Below are 24,176 nucleotides of genomic sequence, written 5' to 3' on the forward strand. Positions count from 1 at the left end.
TTGTACGATAATTTCTTTCTCATTAATTAGACAATATCTCTTGTTAATTTGCGAGCTATGTGTACTTTTCTTTGTATTACATATGAAATGTGAATACGCTTTTTGCGAAATATATAAATCGTTTCTGGCATTGTAATAACACTATCGAATAACCGTTTCCGTGCGTTGCTATATAAGTTCTTATTCAATTACTTTATAATCTTCTAATAAATATCTTGCGAATTATTAGTTATCTAGTATTGCGTTCATGCTGTGGTGAATTAATGTGTCAATCAAAGACTGTCTAGTACAAGATTTAGTCTAGTAAATTCAGTGAAAAACGTATCACTTATTTTGCTATTGTTGTTCATGTCGTAAATATAGCTTATGTTGTAGTAATCGCTCATAATGTAGTATAATGCTTTGCAGAGACTTCGACACTTATTTAGTAATACTCAATCAGTATTAACCTTACAAATAACATCACTTAATAGACTGATGATAGTAATTCTTTATTTAAATTAAAGGATTGATGCATTATTTCCTAGATTATATAAATTCTATCTGAAGTGATATTCTTGTATTAATTGATTTATGTTTATGTTTCAAACGATCCTTTCTTTAGAGAAGAACAACTAATTCTAAGCTTGACTACGTCAAAAAAAATTATACGAGAATAATGACTACTATGACAATTCTTCTTACAACGAAGATTTTATATGATAAAGAAATACCTCAGTAAAATCTCCAAGTATATTATGATACATATTTAAAGAAAGGACTGTTCTATAATAACTATTGATTTGTTTCTTTTATGTGTTTTATACATTTATTGTATTTCTACGGTATTTTATATGATCTATGTAATAATTGGTTCACGAATACTGGGAAGGTTTTCGGGCAGTTTCCCTTCTCCTATGCAACAAATGTTGGTATTCTTTGTATAGTTCTGCCCAATCTAGCCATTTCAAATTACATAAATTAGTAAACGCAATCTCTCTCTCAATACACGGATTCTTATTATTTGTTCCTTCCTCATCTAATTCTAGAGTTCAGGCTTGTGCGCGAGCTTGTCCAAACAATCGACATTTTTGGCATATATGATACTACTGAGATATAATATTGAGCTATTAAAGATCTAAGCTCGGACCGTAAATGGCTTATTTAATAATGATTGATAGTATATTGTAACGGTTTTATTTATTTTATTATTATGATAAATGCAATATTATAACTTTATTTTTAGTGTTCGAGTACTGCTTGTAAAAAATTCGATTTTTAAAAATATAAAGTACTTATAAAGTACTTATAAAGTACGTTTCGAATCTTGCAGGTACTCATTCCAGAATTTGAAACTAACTAGTCGGGATTCGATTACTTTGCAAATACAATGTATGAAATATTATTTCTTATGAATATTACTCGAATCTAAGAAAATGAAACTTGATTATTGGATTTGACTCGGATTTTTAAGTATATATTGAACTTGATTCCATCCCTACCCGTCGGTATATTTAACACCTCTTTGACGTTTTTTTTTCTTTTTCGATGCCACTCCTCCCACGTTTGTATGGAGCGAGATAAAGTCTGCGACCTTCCATGGCGCGATTGTGACGTTGCATCTCTTCCACCTGACGCCGTGTGGCTCTGTTAGTTTACCGCTGTTGCAACCCCGGTCGCCCCGCCGGCCAGAGAATCAAAAATTCCCACCGACGCCGCGACGCGTCGCGGTAAAAATAAGAACTGTCTAATAGCTCTTACCACGGTTTAAGATCGTTCGGCTCTTACAGAGTACCGCATGGTAAGTGAACTGTGGTAAGAATCCGAACTTGATGAAACAGATAATCGACGAAACTATTGAATTATAATTCATATTAGTAAACGTAATGTTTTATTATAATAAATAACATTAAAAATTTTAAAATTAAAACTTTTCTTAGACTCAAATCCTCGGCAAACTTTGTATATAATGATATATTATGTATAATCACCATTTGTGATTATGTTTAAAATTTGGAAGGAGCTTTGTTTCTACTTGCAAATACCAGTGTAAATACTGAAAAATTGTAGACATTAAAATATGTTACACTAAATTACGTACTAAAGTATATTTTATTTATTTCTGACAAGAGAGAATTTAAAACAATAACCTAAATTTTAATAATACTTTTTTGTGTATAGATAGACCACAGTATGAAACTTCATTGACCAAAAGAGAAAGCACACTTGTTAAACGTTTTCGAAAAAGTCGAAGTTTTATTATACGTCTTTATTTCAACTATACGCCAAGAAAGGACTTGGTTTACAATTCTTACTTAAAACACACATCCATCCACACATCATCCATCTTTCTTCTTTACATACCCGCCGCTATACATTGTTATTTACAACCGCTCTACAGCTGTTTCTATTACTGTTCCTATTCACGCTTCTTCCTAGCTTATCTTTTCCTCTTTTTTCTTTTCCTTTATCCTATTTTTTTTATAGCTTTCCTCTCTCCCTTTTCATAATCTATTTAACACCTTTCCTTTTTTTATTCTAAATTTGTCATCGCATATGTTCACTAATATCTCTTTGTTATTCCTACCTAGATTCTCAAACCACATACTTGTGATATTGCACTCGCTTATATAATGCTCTAAGTTGTTCCTACCTGTCTTGCAGAATCTACACTTCGTATCTTTCTTCGTCAAGCCAATATTTATTTGTGTCCTCTAAATTGCACCTTAATTTTACCATCGCTCTAATCTCATCTTCTGTTTTTACTTTATCCAAGTTTGCTTTTAATAAATAACCAGGTGTTTTGTTTCTCGCCTCTATCTCTTTGTACCTTGTATTATACATTGCCTCTGCTATTTTACTGTTTATTATTTGCCCTTGAATGTCCTGTTCCCTTATTCTTACTAAACCTTCAGTATTTTTATCTTCATTATTTAATTATTTTATTACTTCAGAGCTCCAACCATTGTTATTTTAAATTCTTTCTTGTTCTAAATTATATAAATCCTTTTTCTTTTTAACCATTATGTTCTTTTCATCCCAACATGCCTTTACTAAACTTCCGTCTTTTTTCTCTCTGCCTCTTTTCTCGTACCTCATGGTTCTTATACCCCAACAAATTTTTAGTTTCTCTAATTCTAGTTCCCTCAGTATTACATGCCTCGGTGTGCAAAAATCTAGTCTAAATACCCATCTTACATAATCCAACATGACTTTTACCAACTCTTTTTTTTCACTCCACGATAAAAGTTTACAATAACTTACACAGCTCGGATTACTTTGACCTTGACATATGTTGTCAAGGACATAATACTGAGTAATTTTTTTTATAACTTAATCGGCGGTCGCTGCTTATTAAAAAGTTATAAACAAAAAAAGTTTGAAAAATATAGCAGCTATTTTGAGTATTGGAAGGCATAAATGACTAATATATATGTCGAAATAGTTCACGCATACACTTTTCACGCGAACCGAGATTCACCCACACCTCCCTGCATTTGGGGGAGGTGCGGTAGCCTCTCCCTCGCTTACGTGTGTACTGTTTGGTAAATATTGGCTATAGTAAACAAGCTTGTAAAGCGCGCCACGAACCCATGTGGCATCTCGTTTCGCGTGGATTTGTGTCCTCTGTATCTAACGTATTACTAGTCGGTCTTTGACTTCCAAAGCAAACATGCGACTACACGAGTTTCTGGCTATTATAGAATAAGCAGCGACCGCCGATTAAATTATAAGGAAAAGCTACTCAGAATCATGTCCTTAACAACATATGTCAAGGTCAAAGTAATCCGAGCTGTGTAAGTTATTGTAAACTTTTACCATTTTATCGTCCCATTTCCATGACCTTCTGCCTTTTTTACCTTTACTATTAAATACCAACAGTTTTTTCTGTACTTAATTCTAGTTTCTTTTTATTTAAAAATCTTTTTAACATGCTCTTTATATCTAGTAAAGCCTCTCTATTTTTCGGTACCAAAACCATATCATCCGCGTATGCTAATGACCACACTCTCACTCTTCCTAGCTCTATCTCTCCTATGCCACGCTTTTCTAAAGCTTTATCAATGTCCGCAATGTATAAATTGAACAGGGCGGGACTCATCACACAGCCCTGCCTTACACCTTTCTTCGTCTTGAAGCACGTTGTGAACCTGAACCCATCCTTCGTCCTTATTGTCATGTTTTATCTTGTTTATTAAACTGCGTTTCACCCCTTTTTCCTCCATTATCTTCCATATAATTCCTCTGTCTACGTTGTCAAATGCTGCCTTTAGATCCACAAATATTGCGAAAATCTTGTCTTTCCCAATTGCCATACCTTTCTCCCTCTCCCTTTGCACTATATGGTTCAAGATATATATGTTGTCCATCGTAGACCTCCCTTTCCTAAAGCCGGCTTGGCTGTCAGGTATCATTCCTTTCTTCTCCATTGTTTCCTTCAATCTGTTCTTTAGTATTTCTGCATATAACTTGTATGCAGTGCACAACAGAGAGATCCCTCGATAGTTGTCTGTTCTCTCTTTATACCCCCTTTTGTATAAGAAAACAACTATACTTGTTCACCATTCAGTTGGAATTTTACCTTCCTTCCAAATGAGCTTCAACAGATCAGTTAGACCTTTTCTTACTGCTGCGCCACCATACCGTCATGCTTCCATTGGGATTCCATCGACATTTGCAGCTTTGCCTAACTTCATGTTCCTGACTGCCCTCACTATCTCCTCTTCTTGCAACTCCCTTTCTGTATTTTGAACCTGTTCCTCATTTATTTCTTCTGTTCCCATATCACGCACCTCCAACGCCTTTTCCCTTACTTCTGTCTCGGACCCAACTAACAACTCCATGAAGTAATTCTCCAGTTCTCTTTCGGAATATTATTTTCTTTTCATTCTTTCTTCTTTCTTCGATTGTTTATGTAGTTCCAAATTTTCTTTTTGTCCTTCAGTTTTCTTAATTCCTCTTCTTCCCTCTTTCTCTTCTCCATCCTTTTCCTCTCTAACCACCCCTTCAGGCATTTCTTTCTTTCCAAATAGTCTTCCTTACTTTCCTTTCCATTTTCTCTTTACTTTCTTTTCATTTCCCTCTTCTTTCTGGTGCAGCTCCTATCCCACCAATCTTTGTGCCCTATTTTCCTTCTCTTCTTTATCTTGATTTTTTTATAAACTAAAACTCCAAAGATCCAGTTTTTTATTTTCTTCCATTTCCTATCCACCGACTCTATTTCCTGGTCCTCGTTTTCATTTCATACCTCCGTCCTCTCTCTGTATAATTTCCTTGCCTCTTTGTTCCAACATATGATCTTCTTTGACATATTTTGTTACTCTTCTTCCTCTTCTGTCCACCCCTCTATTTGTCTCGTATTCTCCTCTTCCTCCAGTAACAAGGTCAAAGGCAAATGATCCGAGTCCACCCTGTTCCCTATTCTAAATTCCAACACTTGTTTTTGCGCACTATCATTTACAAGTGTATAATCGATTGCCGAGCACCCTCTCGCACCCACATACGTATATTCCCCATCCCAATCCCCCTCTGTACATACATTTAAAAAATACCATCCTTTTTCATTTATCATATCCACAAAACTTCTACCGCCATCTCCTATGACTTTATCTTTACTCTCCTTTTCAAAGTCATACTCATTCTCCCTACACCATCCTAAGTTTCCTATTCTAATATTGAAATCGCCTCCTATAATAATATCCTCTACTTCGCATCCTTCGCATTGTTCTGTTATTTTCGCCATTATCTCTTCAACACATTTTCTTTGCTCCTACATTATATACTGCAAAAATATTTAGTTCTTTTTTCTCTTTTACTATTCTTGTTCGCGCAATACTTTTTGTAATCATTACACTTTTATTTTTCTCCACTTCTGACCCCCAATCTTTTCTAATACCTATTAGTAAACCTCTCTTCGCCCTACCCTTCCTCCTTTTCATTACAGCGTTAATGTTTTTTCAGCTGTGCGTTTCCGGCAGTCTACCCTTAATTCTATCCCATCCTTTATCCTTTAACCATGTTTTACATAACCCAACATAATCGAAGCCTACTATGTAATTCAAAAAATCTTTGTCCGTCTCTCGATACCCGCTACGTTCAAAAAAATTATCTTTTGTCTATTTTCATTCTTCAGCTGCTTCACTTTTCCGACCTCTATTCGTGTTGTTTGCCTATTGTCATCTTAAATGCCATAACTTGATGGTTCTCTTCTCCTAACTTGGCAGCCATCTAGAAATTTTTTTTTCTCTTAGTTCTCCTGCTTCCTCGCTCCACACATACTGCTTTCTTTCTATATTCATCTTTTTAGATTCAGTTCCTCTCTGCACTTTCATAGTCTCTGCTGTTTCGCCTTCCAATTCGACCAGCTTATTTTCTTTCTTGCTCCATACATACTTTCTACCTTGTACTTCTAGCTTCCTATAACCTATTTTCACCCATTTTCCTTCTGTTTTCTTTTTCCATGCCCGTTCTTTTATCCGTCTTTGCACTTCTCTGTCCTCAAAGGTCAGGTTGTGATCAATGAAAAATCTCTTACTTTCTAGCTTTTTCTTCTCCTTCATGATATTATTCTTCAATTTCCAGTAGTCCATTACAACTATTACTATCTCTCTTCCTTCTTTGCCTGTTGACCGCATCTTCTTTACTCCCGCTTTTGCCCCAAATTCCCTCTCAAGAAACGTCCCTGCTGTGTCGATTAAGCTCTTGTTTTTCTCTTTATGTAATCCTCTGATTACTAGATTATTTTTCTTTTCCTTCTTTTCTTTTATATTTTTTCTCTCTTCCTAACCATCTCCGCCACTTTTCCCACAATCTCTTCCATTTTTCCACCGGTCGCCTCTTCCGTTATGTTTTCACTCCTTCGTTCTGTATCCACCCTTTCCTCTATCCTTTTTTCTGTTTTTTTCCAACCCTTTTCTAGGACGCTCATCCTCTCTCTTATCTCTCTCATCTCGTCCCTCAGGTCCCTCATCTCGTCTCTAATTTCTCTCAGGATTTCTAACAACGAACCATCCTCTTCATTCTTCTTTGTTACTGACAAATTCTTTTTCTCTTCTTTCTTCTTTTAGTATGGCAAAATTTTTTTTACCCGTTTTTTCACTACTTAAACTATCCAAATTTGTAGCCAAATTCACATCTTTATTCCTTTTTACTACCTTCTCACTCTCGCCTGCTTCTTCCTCCATCCTGTACGTTACTCGTTCACGCTCTCCTTCCAGTCAATCTCCTTAACCGCTGCCTATATGCCTAGACTGTTCCGTCTAATGTCCCTACCTACTCTATGTGTAACGCAAATCTTGCTCCCTTTTGGAACGCACAACGTTATTCTCCTGCCTTCTCTCACCTAACCTCTCTCTCTCTCTCTCTCTCTCTCTCTCTCTCTCTCTCTCTCTCTCTCTCTCTCTCTCTCTCTCTCTCTCTAAAACATTTAAAGCTCTTTTCCTTCACTATTTAATATTTCCCAACTACATCTATTATCTTATCCTAAATTTAAATTATTCTTCCCACCTTTCTATCGGTTTAGCGCCTATCTTTTCTCCTATTTCCCTCTAAACTCTCGCCTAATTTATCCGCAACTCTCACACGCATGCACAACACACACGCTCCACTAACCATGTCCGAAAAAGTCAAAGTTAAAGAATCCCGAGCACTTACAAATAATTTTTGTAATATGTTTTATCGAAGACCGCGTAGCTCGGCGACAGCGTGCATGTCTCATAACCCTGAGATTGCTGGTACGAGTCTGAATGTGCGAACATTTTTTTTTTACATCAAAATACAATTTTTGTATTAAAGAGGTTTATCACATGGTTTACATCTTTTGTTTATTTATTGCATGACCAAAGCTCGGCAAGAAATGCACTTTATTTCAACCGAGTTTCAGCTGGGTCCGCCTAGCACTATTCCTTTTACCTCGTCGTCCCGCGCGCAGTCTACGAGCCGCTCGAAGCTCGGGCGCGTATAATTTGTAAACAATAGCTTTCCATGGCTGCGGTCAGATTCACGCTCACAGCGCTGAAAGTATCGCTCTATCTTCGTTTAATATTCGATGTGCAACGAAGACAGAATAATGCTTATAGTACGTGAATCGGACCGCAGCCCTTGTCACCCATGAGATACTATTGTTGACACAATTTTTTGTGGTATGAAGAGAATTTAATATTTATTGAAAAAGAAATTTAGGCCGACTTTTGGGATCTTTTACAAGCGAGAGCGGAAACATCGATCTGCATATTGCATGTCGGTGATTGACATCGGCAATGATTCTTTATTGTATCTTATGCGGCTTGCTATGTACAATATGCTATGTACAATATGTTCCCGCTCTCGCTTGTAAAAGATCCCGAGAAAGTCGGTTTAAATTTCTTTTTCAATAAATATTAAATACAATAGAGAATCAACAATAGAGAAAAGGGATTCAACTCGAAATATTCTTGAAGTGTCCTGAAGTAATCTCAAGTGTTATTTTGTGCAAATATCTTTTTATTTGGAAGTACCACGCAAAAATTTTCAACGTGTCGTTTTCTCGCTTCTGACGTCACGATTCAACATGGCCGCTCAGCTAACCAGGAGCCTTAACTGAGACTTATCCTGTTGGTTCCAGGCTCATTAAATTAAGTGTTGCAGCGTTTTTTCAATTGCTGATCTCTTGGTCACATTGTTGAATTTCAATATAGCGGCCAAGTGTTGCAAAAAATGATCTTATAATTGCCAAAGTCTATACTACTCGAAAATTGTTTCAGAAATATCTTTTTAGATGCTGGCACTGTAAAAAAATAATGCTTCAAAATTTTGGGTATTGTGTATGAAGCAACTTCTAGTTAGCGGCTATTCATTGGCGAGTTCGTTATCACCCTGCCCTTTGACAGTCTCTTCCAGTGGCTTAAATTTATCAATTACTGCGAGGCGTGGGTCTTAGGTTGTATCCGCGTTTCATGGAAAAACGCGATATCAATGCGCCCTTTTTGGCCCCGTGACCCAAGAGTTCTCTCAGATCTTTATGGCGTTTTTAATTTATTGCGACCAATTCCACGAGGTTTCAAGATAATCGAAATTTTGTGCTACATTTTGTAGAATTAGAAGAAATGTGACAACAAGTCTATAATTTGCCTATTTTATTGGGCTCGAGTTTCCCGGAAGGTTTCGTCATTTATTTTTTAATGAGCGATAACAGTTGGAGTGTATCCGCTTCGTCAATTGATAATCGCTATTTATGGTTTCCGTCTATTACGTGTGATAAAATGAGTGATTCCACGAAAGAAAGAATTTGTAGAGTCAACAGGACGTAACACATCATATAATTTATTTTAAACTGAACAAATTTTATTCGAACCGTTTTTCGATAGGATTGAACATTTCCAAGATATTAACGTTTTAAAAAGTAGAGTTATCGACAAATTCAGTTTTTACAGAAATTAAATTGTCAGAAATATTGATCGTAGGCCCAAACCAAAAAATACGTATTTCCTCTTTTTCAGAATACTTCTTGGAAAAAAATTGTCAAAATTATTGCAGTAAGTCAGAGTAAAAATGTGAAAATTTTAGCCAAAATGCTCCATATATATACATCAATTGTATATAACATACTTAAAAAATGATATAATACCTATAAAAAGTTACATTTTAAAAAAAGATACAAAAGAAACGCCAAGTAAACGCGCCTGTCTACCTACAAGTATGATGCCAGAAAATGGCAAGTAGGAATAAATCTTTGGAAAAAAACTGTTGTATATTTTTTAAAAAATGTAATCAACATTTTAAAAAATATTTAATGTAAAAAAATTTGGCGTGCTACATTGAATAATTTAATTTATAGATTATATATTAATAACTATTACTTATAATACTATCTGAGGATCGACGATCGTGGTCTAGTAAACAGCGCACTGGTCTATTGAGCCAAAGGTCCCGGGTTCGATTCCCGGTAGAGCTAGAAAAATTATATTCGCTCGTTCTTCTCTCAGAAGGCAATGGCAAACCACCAAGAGTATGTCTTGCCAAGAAAACTTTTCTAAAAAATATAGCCGTTCGGAATCGGCGTTAAACTGTAGGTCCCATATACAATGTGTATAATCCACGTGCGCAACACATGTATATAAAGAGAAATCACCACGCTCGGGCACGAGTAATAGGACTGAGGATGATTTATAATACTAGACATAACAGACACGTGCTACGCGCGCGCTATTTAGCAACAGATACACACAACTGTCAAAATATGCCATGACAACCGCTCATGAAGTAAGCGCAACGAGAGAATCAAATGACCCATCGAATCGACGTCTAATTGACGTAGAAATCATCGATATTACATCATATCGAAATAATGCTCGAAATTTGAAGCTTATTTCGGCGTTTGTGCTATATGACATTTTTTTAAAGAAGAGATTATTTGTGACATACATTTATCGCGCCAGACTGTAAACAGGCAAATTATGTATTTTCTGTTAAGACATCGATATTTCATCATTTCGATATCGATTTGAAGCTATTTTGATTTGCCTGTCAAATATATAATAACATTGCCATTATATAGAATGCAATATAAATACAAAATTATATTGGATTGGCAGACATGGATAATGCAAATATTTTATGATTTGAGCATTATAATAATTGCGTTACAATATTAATTTTTTTAAGTTTCCATTTCCATTAAATAGTTACTTTACAACTGTAAAAGTCACATCTTCTGTTTGTAATTTGACAATTTTGAAAATTAAAATGATATATAATAGGTACATTTTCAGTACTAACATCCGCTTATTTATTAAACATTGTTCGAGATCCGTCGAACTTTCCTATGCGAAACATCGGCTCAAAAACATTATTATATTTAACATCGAGAAATACCGATGTTTATGTGGTTCGAGCCCTGTCGAACTTGTGCGAAACATACGTTCTCCGCGATCCCCGCGCCCTCGAAGCCCATCGATCGCGATCACGCGTTACGAGAGTGCTCCCTTATTTGTCGAAGCACGGAAACGGCTGTTGTGACTCGTGATGTGACCATACGGACGAATAGCGATTCAGCTCTCATCGCGCGTTTGTTCCTGAAAAACAACCCTCTTGAGTAAACGGCGAATTCGCTCGCCGGACAGTCAGTCGTTGCTGAGGATTCTTAGCCTCAAGTCGTGGGCCGGAACACATAGCCGAAAGTCGTCGCGTATCAATCCTCGTCTAAAGACAGCACGGCTCTCTCCCTCTTAAATCGCTGCTTGAATCGCTACTCGCTCGTTTCGTCTTAAAGTGCGGATCAAAGTTACTTATATTTTTTCATTAAGTGTGCTACTTAGCGAGGGGTCCGAAAACTTCCGGTCGTGCTCCGCTCGCGATCGTTCTTCTGCCGCGCGCTCAAGGTTTTCGTTCGACGCGTACAAGATCTCCGCTCCGCGAGAGGCTTCAATGCGAAAAACTGAGACAAGATTTCCGTTCGCGATACCTGGCAGAAGAGTACGAACGACTCAGAAGATTTCCGAATCCGCGGCGCACGATCCGTTGTTCCCCCTCGCGTCTTTTCCGTTCTTGAAATAAAGACTATATATTTCTTTGTGCAATCTGTGTTTCGAGTGCTTTAATCCTCATTCCTCCCGCGAATTTACGACTCGCGTTATCCACGCTTCTCGCTCAACTCTGAGCGGAATCCAGATTCAGGGCGACCGTCGGAAAACGACGCCCGAACAAACATGAAGTTAAATTAAGCAACTAATTAAATTATTAATATTAAATATTAATACAATAAGATATTTGTATTTAAATTTATCAAAATAAAAAATAAATTTAATTATATTATAAAAATAAATATTAATAATTAGACTTATTAAAAATTAAATAATTTGTTCAAATATTGCGCTCGAATTCTTTTCGCGTTTTACAACGCACGATCATTTCACATTCAATGGCGCAACCCGCGAGTCGCCACTCTCAAAGAGCCCGCCTCCTTCCTCATTCGTTAGGTGTCATGGCCGCACTTGTTTGCATTTCTTCGAACGTCGAGTCCGTTACCTCTTTCTTGACGGATTGATCGTTGCGGCGCGCGTTCTGGAGACCAACCGAGCGAGAGTCAGATCACCAGGGAGAGCTTACCGCCAGGAAAGGGAGAGCTGCGGCAGCTAGCGTCCGAGAGGGAGGATCGAAGCAAGAAGTCCGGTCCAGCGAGCGGGGCCCTTAAGAGATTCTCATTGGGACGCCATATTTGAAGACAGACATTAGTCAGAAAAATACAAGAACCTCTGCTAGAGTTTATATTCGTCTTGAGGTCTGAGAATTACTTTCATTCTTATGACTTTGGCTTGAAATTCTAGTCTAAGAACCGATCTTATAGACATTAATGCAGAGGCCCCTCTCTCTTTTCATTTTTTTTCTTTTTTTTGCATAATTGGTATTACGTTTTAGTAAACATTCGGACTCACATTTTTAATCAGTAATCCAGACACCTTAATTCCGTCCTGTAAGATCTGGTTTATTTTTATTTCAGTTTATTTATTTTCTATTCTATCTTCAGGACAGATTACTAATTTGGTTTTATTTCAACTAATGTAAAAACTTTTTAGTTACTTTCAATTTCTTTCACGTCAACATATTTTCTTTTTTTTGTAAAGATAACTACACATAATAAAGACAAAATTGACTTTAAAGGAACTCTCTTTCTGTCACTCACCTATCTAAGAATTCTAGACAAACCTGCCGTGTTTGCCATTACTTTTTAAACATAATTAAATTAAATTAAAAAATTAAATAATTAAAAATAAATATTAAAGACAAAAAGTAAAAAAATTTGTATATATAAGCACCTATATACAGGCATTATACAAATTATAATTGTGTATTCAACAGAGGGCTGCTTTGCAACTGCAGTTGTAAAATTCGTGAATTTGATTGGTGTATTACTCTTAGTTTCGGCCAAAATTAAAAGTATACACCAATCACATTCACAAATTTTACAACAATTGCAAAGTAGTTTTCTCTGCTGAACAGCTTTTTATTACTTGCGTTATATGTATGAGCCACCATTTGCTGCGCGTGCGCAAACAACCCGGTAACCGACCAACGACTTGAAGCGCCAAACAGCAGTGCTGCAATTGGATATAAGTCTGTGATCGCAACTTTGGGAGGCTGTTAATAGACTAAAATAAGATAGAGAATAACGTAAGTCGCGAAAGGCTATATATTTTACATTCTTTTACGTCTTACGTTTTTCTATGTATGCTTTACTTTATGTCCACGCTACGACAGACGTCTCGTTCATTGTCATCAGCCAAACGCTGCCCTTGCGGGAACCCAATGCAAAATATTAACCATGTAATATTTAATTGCGGATTGTACTGTAGTAAAGCCTCTTATTTAGTCAAATACATTGAGGAAACCTTTCCTCAATCTCCAAGAGATATTCTCCCGTTTTTAAATAATCCTCTTCGTCAATTCATCCGTCTTCTCCTCGCAACTTGCAAGTCTATGGATCTCTCCCCCTTAGAAAGAGCCGAAGAGTTTAATCGGAGGATTATGTTAATCAGAGACGGTGAATCGGCCCATATCTGCAGTGAGGAAATAATAATCAATATCGAGTCGAAATCGATTTATTCTGAGTCGAAAAGTCATCGAAAGTTGTGCCATAAATCAATCAAAATCGATGAATATTTCAATTACTTTTCGATATACGTTTTCGACGTCAATTAGACGTTGATTCGATGGGTCATTTCTCGCTGGTAATCGGCATTGCGGAAAAGAGTCAATAATAAACTTCAAGAGATGCGAGTATCGATTTAACATGCCTTTTTTAGATAAGATAATTAATATTAATATATAATATTAAATTATATTATATTATGTCCATCTCATTCATACACACGCATTTTGTTTTTGAATATTTTCAGGTGTAGCAGCACTATTAAGTTTTTGCAATAAATATTTTTAATTTTGATTAAATTTTTTTAAAATATACAACTTTTTTGCAAAGATTTAGTCCTATTTGATGCCATTCTCGGATATTCTTTTTGTAGGTAGACAGGCGTATATCATTTTCTTCAAAAGATGAATTTTTATTTAATATCAGTAAGCGCTTGAAATGTGTAGTTACTAAATTATCGTATACAAACATGATTCACGAATAAGTTACTCATAGCTTGTATAAGGAATCATTTGTATTTCAAGATCTTTATGTTCCAAAAACTACTAAAATAAAGATCTCAAAAACTTTTATTAATTAGATATTTGCCAATTTTCTTGTTACAGTACTTTAATTCTAAAATGTTTAGGAATTCTATATTTATATGCATATGCATATATACTTCTGCTGCGTCATGTAAACTATAATTATAAATAGTATTATAATAAATACTTTCATTTAATTACAGATAGCTCCGCTGGCTACATGTCAATTAATCTTCCATTGTTATCAATGCAATTAGCCGTTCTCGGTGTATTTCATCAATAATTAAAAATAGGTAAGTTTAAATAATTTATTATTAAATGTTAATTAAAAAATTGCATTATATAGGGTGGTAGTTAAGTATTCTAAAGATTTTAGAAGGTGATTTCTCACACAAATTCAAGATGAAAACTTCATATGACCGAAATGGCTTATTGTTAGTTTCAAAAATACAGAGTGTCAAAGTTAAAAGAAAAATTTCGTTATTTTCAAAAATTTCAAAAATTACTTGGATTATTTTAATGAAACTCTGTATGTTTAAATGGCATAAGACTGATCTTTTGGGTAAATCAACAAAAGAAAGATCTTCTTAATATTTTCGATAAACTAAGCCATTTTGGAGAAAAAATAAATTTAAATTTGTAGACTTCTTTTCATTTGTAGATTTTATCCCATTTATCATAAAAAAATTTTAAACTTAAAAAAATCAGTGGCGTACGTTTTTTTTTAACTAAGCGGTTCCGAACATGTGGTTATATGAAGTTTTTGTCTTGAATTTGTATGAGGAATCATTCCTTAAAATCTTTTAGAATTCTTAACTGTATATAACATGTTGCGCGTTAAGTCTATATATAATTTATTGTTCCACTCAGGGTTACAACTTAATCTTCTACATCAATCTTACAAATATTCTTACACACTTATTTTAATCTTATTCTATTTCTAAGCCTACCTGGACGGATGCGACGTGCGCCTTGTAGAATTCTGTGTATGCACGCCGGTCGTCCTTATAGTGGCAAAACTTTTACATTCTGGACCACTTATTTTTTGAATGATGATGTAGGTAGAAGTAGTCAACACTTTCTTTTTATAAATATTAATACCAATATATGTATATATATATATATATATATATATATATATATAGGAAGATATATATATATATATCTTCCTTTAACCCCTAGGAGGAGCAAAAGGCTGATACAAAAGTTTGCCATCTGGTCCTGTTCTTCGCTAAGACTTTTATTTCGTTCCAGGTATTCCCACTTTCCTTAGCTTCTGCCAAAATTGAGCGCCTCCAAGTAGTCTGCGACCTGCCAACTCTTTTGCCTTGAGGGTTCCAATCGAGGGCTGTTCTAACAATATTTCCGTACTCTCTCCTTAGAGAGTGGCCTATCCAATTCCATTTCCGTCTGCAAATTACCACGATGATTCTCTCTTGGTTGATAATCCTCCATAGCTCTTCGTTTGAGATTGTTTGTTGCCAGAAGATTTGGCATATTCTTTGGAGGCATTTGTTTACAAATGTTTGTATCTTATTTAAAGTGGAGGAGGTGGTCTTCCATGTCTCACAGGCGTATAGCAGAATGGACTTTACGTTTGTATTGAACAGTCTTAGTTTAGTGTTTCTACTAATGTGAGAGGAAAACCACACTCCGCGGAGCATGCCATACGCCTGCCTAGCTCTGGAAATGCAGTTTGCAACGTCCTCTTCTGTGCCTCCGCTTGTACTTATCAGGGAGCCTAGATAACAGAAGTTATCTACGTTTTCTATCGCTTGATTATTGATAACAAAGCAAGAGGTGTTGTTATACGTAAAGCTTTGGTTTTCTTTACATTAATTCATAATCCCACCAAGCCCGCCCATTCCGCCAAGCAGTCCATCTTCTTTTGCATATCTATATACGTATGTGATAAAAAGCAAATGTCGTTCGCATAGTCGAGATCATCCAGGCGCTGCTGCAGACCCCATGTAATTCCACTCTCATTTTTATTGCCGCTCAGAATCAAATCCAAGACGATGTTAAGTAACATAGGAGATAACGGACATCCCTGCTTCACGCCATTTTTTACTTGTATGTTGTTACTGAGGTTGCCTTGGTGGAGAATGCGACAGTGAGCGTTGCTGTATAACTCTTTGATAATTTTAACCAGTTTTTCTAGTATCCTTATTAGTAACAAAATTTTCCAGATTGCATCATAAATAAGGCTCTCAAAGGCTTGTTTGAAATCTACAAAAACAAGGTAAAGCGGCAATCTCCACTCAACAGATTGCTCGAGAATGATTCGGAGGGTGTTGATTTGATCAATACAGGAGCGACCTGGCCTAAAATCAGCCTGTTTATTTCTCAATTTAGGCTCAACGAGTGGAGACAGTCTGTCATGAATTATAATTTCTATTATTTTATTAATAGCATTTAGCAGGGTTATCCCTCTCCAATTGTCGCAGTGTGTGAGGTCTCTTTTTTTGGCAACTTTACAATAAGTCTCTCTTTCTATTCATCCGGGATAGATTCTGCTTCCCAAATTTGGGTCAATACAGGATAAAGGATACTGGCGCTTAGCTTCCTATCTATCTTGATAAGCTCCGGAGGTACGTTATCTATACCCCCTGCCTTACCTTTTTTTAATAAGGGTTTACAATCTCGGTAATGCTGGGAGGGTCGGGTTTAATTCTTAGTGGGGTTATTTCTTCCTCTGGGATGTCTACAGAGTCCGGATTTTTATTGATGAGTTCTTTATAGAACTCTTCCCATCTGCTCGTTTGCTCCTCTGGACTGGTAAGTAGGTCCCCTCCTTTGTTTCTTATGTGAGCTGCCGTTGCTCTGCCCACGTTCGAGAGGCGCCTGGTAAGCTGGTATAAACCTTTAATATTGTTAGCCTTTGCAGCCTTCTCTGCCGTCTCCGCTATGCCTTCATACTACTTTTTTTTATCATGCCTGGCACTATATTTTATAACTTTGTTCATGTTATTATACGCCTGAATATAAGCTGTTTTAGCATTTGCCGATATGCTGGTTATTAGCTTTTCTTTAATTCTCTTTCTCTCCGCGATGTATTCTCAAGTGGTGCTCGAGATCCATTCCTTCTGGCTCTTACTTATTGTTCTAAGTTTTTGTTCGTTTTTCTCCAATAGAAGCTCCGTGTACGTTGACCAGCTGAAAATCTCCGGATTTGGTTCTTGCTCATTCAACCTTTCATTTATTTCAACTATAAGTTCCTGTGAAACCCCGCGATCCCGCAGTTTTGTAAGATTTAGTTTCTTTTGTTTGAACTGGGTGTTGAGTCTCTTAGCTGCTGCTAGCCTCAACCTGAAAGTACAGATCAGGAAATGGTGGTCACTTCCCACATCGGCACCTCGGCGATTTCGAACGTCAAGAAAAGATCCTCGCCATTTCCTGCTGAAAGCTATGTGGTTTATTTGGTTTTTGGTCTTACCGTCCATGTTACCTTATGTACATCCTTGGGTGGAAAAATAGATCCACCGATTAGAAGTTTAAACGCGGAACACACTTCTGTGAAAAGATCGCCGTTTTCGTTGCGCCGACCCAAACCGAGGCGTCCCACGCTGGACTCCGCCTTGGATTCTTTGCTTCCTACCTTGGCGTTGAAATCTCCTATTAGTACTATAATGTCTGAGCGATTTACATTAGTGAGTACCGTTGATAGTTGCTAGTAGAATAATTCTTTGCTTTCCAGCGACGAGACTTCAGTTGAAGCATATCATTGAATTATACTCATATTTTTGGTTCTGGTGGAAAACCGTGCTGTTACTATCCTATCTAGTTTCTAGTTTCTTTTCTAATCAGAAAGCCTACTCCGCTTTCGCGATTTTCTTGGGCGTCTTTTCCAAAGTATAACAGGCAGTCCCTATTTGCAAGTGTAAATTCTCCGAACCCGGGCCATCTAGTTTCACTAAGCCCGAGTATACTTAAATTATAGGAGTGCATTTTTCTTGAGATTTGAGCCAGCTTACTTGCCTCCAGCATAGTCCGCACATTCCATGTTCCAAGTCTATACACCTTTTTTATGCCAATTTTTGCTACATGAGAATCCGTCCGGCTATCATTCGTATCAGTTTCTTTGATGGTTGTAATTTAAGATGGGTTGGTTATCGGCCAACTGCACCCGAATCCGGTGGTGGGGCTGCCTCCTTAAAGCGTCCAAACAAGCTTGGTTTTTCTGTCAGGGTTAATCTTTTCTTAGCCGATGGGTTTCAGATTTATGGCGCCAAAAGCTCGCCATTCACTCTCTCCCGTTAGCTGCAAAGCTCAAAAAGTCATGCATTACCAGGGGCCACGCAACATACCGTGTCTTCAAAAACGTGGGAATAGGATTTGTCGGTATGCTTCAAATGAAGCTGCGGGCATTTCTGCAAGTTTTATTGCCATGTGAGATTTGGCATCTCACGTGGTCCCAGAAGCCCAACACCAACCATAATGCCCCCAATATACAAATCTATACTTTATTATAATGTCACAAGGAAGGTGGCGCGTGCGGCCATGGTACAACTATTCCGAGTCTCAATCTAATTCGCTCCGATTTGAGTCAAAAAGAATATAGAAAGGGAAACGATGGCACAGGGTCGTACAATGTTACGCGAAATCCAGACATACCGCCCCCTTTTGAACGATATACGTTCAATATTTAATAGTCATAGGAATCAAAATACACAACAGCAATAAACCTAAAAAGAACTGACTCGATTTTTATGTTATAATGGGTAACGGAGATATTTTTTAAACGCATCGCTTACAGTAGCGGCGGAAAGTATTTTGACAAGCACAATTTATAGGAAATAAATGTTTATTTCTGAAACAAAGTTATAATATGTGTCCAAAGGCAACAATGCCTCTTAGTAAAAATGAAAAAAAAAATAACATTTATAAACGAAAACTACGTTTTTTTTTTGCATTTTTTAAACAAATGTGGAAAGAAAGTATTTTGACAACACCATTATCTGTTGAAATTTTTAAACAAAGCCTGTAATTAACCATCAAAAATTAATTTGACTGCATCAGAAGCTTTAATATTTAGTGGTAAAGCCCTTAGATTTAATCACAGCCGCACATCTTGCCGGCATAGAGTCAATAAGTTTGGTGATCACACTTAATGGTATTTCCTTCCATTCTTCTGCAAGACAGGCCATCAAATCTTGTTTTCTGGAGAATTTTTTTTTTCTAATCCGTCTATCTAACTCTTCCCATAAATGTTCTATTGGATTTAGATCGGGACTTTGACTTGGCCACTCTAGAACTTTAATCTTCTTAGATGTAAAGAACTCTTTTACATGTGCAGAGGTATGTTTTGGATCATTATCCTGCTGAAAAATCCAGTTTCTGACAAGGTTGTGCTTAGCATAAGGGAGCATGTAATTCTGCAGTATTTCACAGTAACAAAATCGGTCCATGATGCTCTTCACTTCAACTAACGGACCGACTCCTGAATAAGAGAAGCAGCCCCAAACCATGACATGGCCACCACCGTGCTTAACAGTCGGTACTTGATACTTGGGGTCATCTCTTTTGTTTGGAGGTCGTCTAACATACCTTATGCCATCAGATGAGACCATATTGAACTTACTTTCGTCGCTCCACAGTACACGAGCCCACTCCTTACTAGTCCAGTTCTTGTGTTTTTGGGCAAATTTGAGACGCGCCTTTCTGTTCTTCGCGGATATAAATGGCTTTTTGGAAGGACGTCTGCCAAACAAATTTGCGTTGCGAAGGTATTGTTTTACAGTGGTTAAACTGATGTTAAGACTGTGATTCTCATTTAAATCTCTCTTAATGTCAACTGCTGTCAGACGTGGGTTAGCGACACTCATGCGGCGGATAATTCTAGATACCCTGTCAGTAAGTTTTGGCGGTCGACCCGATCTTTGTTTGTTGCTAACCGAGCCTGTGGACTGCTGTTTACGGTTCCAAACCGAAATTATTTGTCTGCTCAGATTAAAATGCCTCACTACTTAAGCTTGAGATTGTCCATTTTTCAATGCTGCAATAACAGCCAATTTTATGTCGTTGGAGTATTCTTTTTGTTTTGGCATAGCTCCTGAACGTAAACAAAACATAAAATAAGCAAAAACCGTGAATAAAGTAACTTACGTGAGCCCCTGCGTGTCGCTTTTAAACGAAACCCACTGTGTCAAAATACTTTTCGACTTACAGATTAAAGATAATAGCGGCACCTCGGAAACGAAACATCGACCCGATCAAAACTGATGTTGTCGCCGCTGCAGACTGCGGAAAAGTGTTTACTAACAACAATTTCTACCACGCAGCGCGTACGGTGTGCGCTCTACCGGCAATAAACGCTTTGTCAAAATACTTTTCGCCGCTACTGTATATACACCTTGGGTTGTTTTAACATATAGTCACTACTCCGACTATACCGTCATCGCCAGGATAAGTAACTGTCACTCTACCAGTGATCTAACGTAACGGAAGCGTATTATCCTCTTTGAGTATTACAAGATCTCCTATGCTAATATTATGTGTTTTATTAGAAAACTTGGTATACTGTTGCAGTTCGTTTAAATACTCTTTGTTCCAACGCAAAAAATGCTGCTTTACTTTTTGAATATGTTGCCATGTTGAAAGGCGATTCGAACTCTTATTTGTAAAATCATATTCTGGAATAATTTGTAAAAACGTATTAATTAGAAAATGCGTTGGTGTCAGGGCGAGTGGATCATTCGGATCAGACGACGGATCAGGCGTGAGAGGTCTCGAATTTAATATTTCTTCTACCTCTATTACAAAGGTATTAAATTCTTCAAAAGTGAAGAGGGCTTCTCCAAGCGTACAACGCATGTGATGCTTAAAACCTTTCATGGAAGCCTCCAAAATTCCCCCAAAATGCGGTGAGCGGGGAGGAATAAAAGACCATTGTATTCCTTCATTTGCTAAGATTAGATAGGTTACGTTTGTTCCGATACGGGGATCTGAGGGGGGGGGGGTAAGGGGCGGGGGGAACCGCGGGCGGGGGGAAACCGCGGGCGGGGGGGAACCGCGGGGGGGGAAGGGAGAACCGCGTTCTCGGGCGCCGCGGGGAGGGGAGGGAAAACCGCGTTTTTTGTGCGCCGCGGGGGGGAGGGGGAGGGGGAACCGCGTTTTTCGGGCACCGTGTTTTCCGGCGTCGCGGGGCGAAAGGGTCGCGTTTTCCGGCGCCGCGGGGCGAGGGGGTCCGCGTTTTCCAGCGCTGCGGGGCGAGGGGTCCGCGTTTTCCGGCGCCGCGGGGCGAGGGGGTCCGCGTTTCGCCGCGCCGGTCAGCGTGACGTCACACGCTCCCGCTTGCGTTGTCTCTCCATCGTAGATGTTTCCCCCGTCCCCCGGTCGCGCGCGTCTTTTCGTTCGCGCCGTCTCTCTCGCTCCCGTTCGCGTTATCTCTCCCTCGCGCGCTCGTTTCCGGCCCCCGTTCGCGCGCGTCTTTTCGTTCGTGCGGTTTCTCTCCCCCGTTCGCGTTCTCGTTCAGAAATTATGCAAAAACTATTAAATAAAGACAGCGTAACAATAAGGAACGGTAAATGAAAAGGAAAAACTTTTTTAACCATATTATAAGCATTTATTTATCATGTAGCGCATTATACACAATAGTATCCAAAGCGTAGGCTAATAATTCGCAATCAATAATCGAATTTTTATCGTAAAATTCACGCAAGATTGTAACTGCGTTACATTTATCGGTGATACAATTTTGACGTAAAGTTGTTACAAACTGTTTGAATTTTTTACTTACGCCATGAACATTTTGACATAATTGAAAATACACATTCTCGACGCAATGTTCTAGTTTGAACAGAAAGAGTACAGTTGACGGTTTCATGTACAAGCTGGTGCCGCACGACGTCAATTTTACAATATCTGCGTCACGTATTTTAAGAAGCTCCAGATCTCAAAACGTTAGCGATGATGGTGCCGATGACTGCACGAGTCGCTGTATATCTGCATGTTTTTCGATGAATGTCACCCACGTTGCATGTGGCAGAATTATCCGATTGCCTCGGTTATCGCCAATAAGTATATCCACAGAGGACGTAGGTCCCGCGCTGATCCCAACATCCAAAAATTTATACGCTGTTGATGTCAAGGCAAATTTTCTTCCCAAAATACGCGACGTGTAGCGGGGTTTATCAAAACTGAAAAAATACAATTATATGTTCATAAAAGTTTTTTTTTTGCACAAGTATATATGAAAATTAGCGGTACTTACTCATTGTGTTGTTTCTCACACGTTTCGTCTTGAATCGGAACGTAGTAGTACGCACCGTGAGTGTTCATTGTATCGAACTCTCGACTGCGCTCTAGAATCCTCGTAGACCATTTATACATACCCAAAACTGCAAATCTTGCAAAAATAGCGCCAATGTACGGCTGCTGCATGGTGACCACCACCACAATCCACATATACGTTAAATGTGATATCTTTGTCAAGAACATTCGTGATGAGATCACCTTATCGGGCATCAATTTCTTCTCAATTTCTTTTCAAGAGCATACGTGTCTCGCGATGATTTCATCGAACACGTGCAAAACTGCAAAATTTGCAATTTTGCATAATTCAATGGAGCGTTATTGTTTTGAAGAACATGTCGCGACATGTCTCGCGATGGTTTCATCGAACACGTGCAAAACTGCAAATTTTGCAAATAGCGCCGATGTACGTAGCAAACGATGCATCATTAGTAGAATATAAAATGACGAATCTGGAGGATACGCTCAATAGTCGAGAACTGGAAGTTGTGAGTGCAACAAATGGCGTTAGCAAGAGGATCGTGCAATAACATGGAGCAAGAGTTGTTGGAGCAATCCACCCTGTTAAATTCGAGGGAAGACTTTGCCGCGTGGGAGCAACGATGTGACGAGTTTATCGAATCATTGGAAGAACAAAGCCGAATTAAGCGATTATCAATCGATCAGTCATCGATCGGTCTCAAACAGTCATTGGTCGCATGTATCGCAAGACTCGAAGGTTTGAAAGACTTGGTACGTCAACGTTTCGTACATGTGGGTGCTGGATGCAGTGCGAGTGAGACAGGACTCAGATGGCGCGAGATAGATCCGGCTTTTGAAAGCCGTATATTGATTGGTGCGGTGATAAATTCCAAACACATCGACCCTCGTCAATTTCTTATAAATGCGAGAGAAATTGTACTTAGTCATGTGCGGAACGTCATGCAGCGATATGACAATGTAAAAAATAACACAGTGTTTATTGGTGAATTTGTTGCGGGTGACAAACGCGCGAATAAAAGTATCGCAACGAGAAACTATGAACTCTTTCGCGAGTCCGATCTGCATGAGTGGTACAAGAGACACGTCATCGGGCCTACTTTAGCAAAGCTGGAGGAATTAATTCCAGGAACGTGATAGCGGATGGGCGTTGTCGCGTATACTCAATTTAATGGTAAACGTGAACAAATACAATCCATTGCACGCGGGGTGTTTTGTGGAAATACCGCAAGAAATTAAAAAAAAAAAAATGCGGTGATAAACGTGCAATTAAGAGACAATGCATGTTTCGCATGGTAAGTGGTGGCTGCTCTGTATCCAGCCAAGAGACATACAGAACGGGAATCGTCGTACCCACATTACACGTCGGTGCTAAATTTTACGGACATTGAGTTTCCAATGACGTTGAATCAAATTAAACGGTTTGAAAATCACAACAACATCTCCATCAATGTATACAGCATCGAGAAAAAAACAAGAAACTTGCTATCTTGCCAATACGTGTTACTGACCGAAAGATGGACAGACATGTAAATCTCTTGTACGTGCATGACGACAACGTGGGACATTTTGCATGGATCAAGAACCTATCCCGCCTTGTGAACTCGCAATTGAGCAAGAATACAAACAAAAAATATTTTTGCGATTGGTAAGTACCTATAGTTCTTTTAATAATATATAGAATATTTAGTGTATAAAAAAATTTATAATATTTGCGTTTATTTTTGCAGATGTTTGCACTACTTCAGCTCCAACGAAAAATTGGAAGCCCACACCGTCGATTGTCAGGAGATGAACGACTGCGCGATCAAGTTACC

At 38.0% G+C, this 24,176-nt stretch overlaps 1 protein-coding gene and 1 pseudogene across 1 annotated transcript in view; one reads left to right on the top strand and one right to left on the bottom strand.

Moving 5' to 3' along the window:
• LOC143897710 (uncharacterized) overlaps window positions 1–24,176 on the top strand; it is a 248,959-nt gene that overhangs the window by 137,470 nt on the left and 87,313 nt on the right. The gene's annotated exons all lie outside the window — the stretch shown is intronic.
• LOC143897633 (uncharacterized) lies at window positions 21,384–22,509 on the bottom strand (annotated as a pseudogene).

Source organism: Temnothorax americanus, unplaced genomic scaffold (genome assembly GCF_048541705.1).
Source record: "Temnothorax americanus isolate GAGA-0224 unplaced genomic scaffold, ASM4854170v1 Scaffold21, whole genome shotgun sequence".
NCBI classification, from domain to species: Eukaryota; Metazoa; Arthropoda; class Insecta; order Hymenoptera; family Formicidae; genus Temnothorax; species Temnothorax americanus.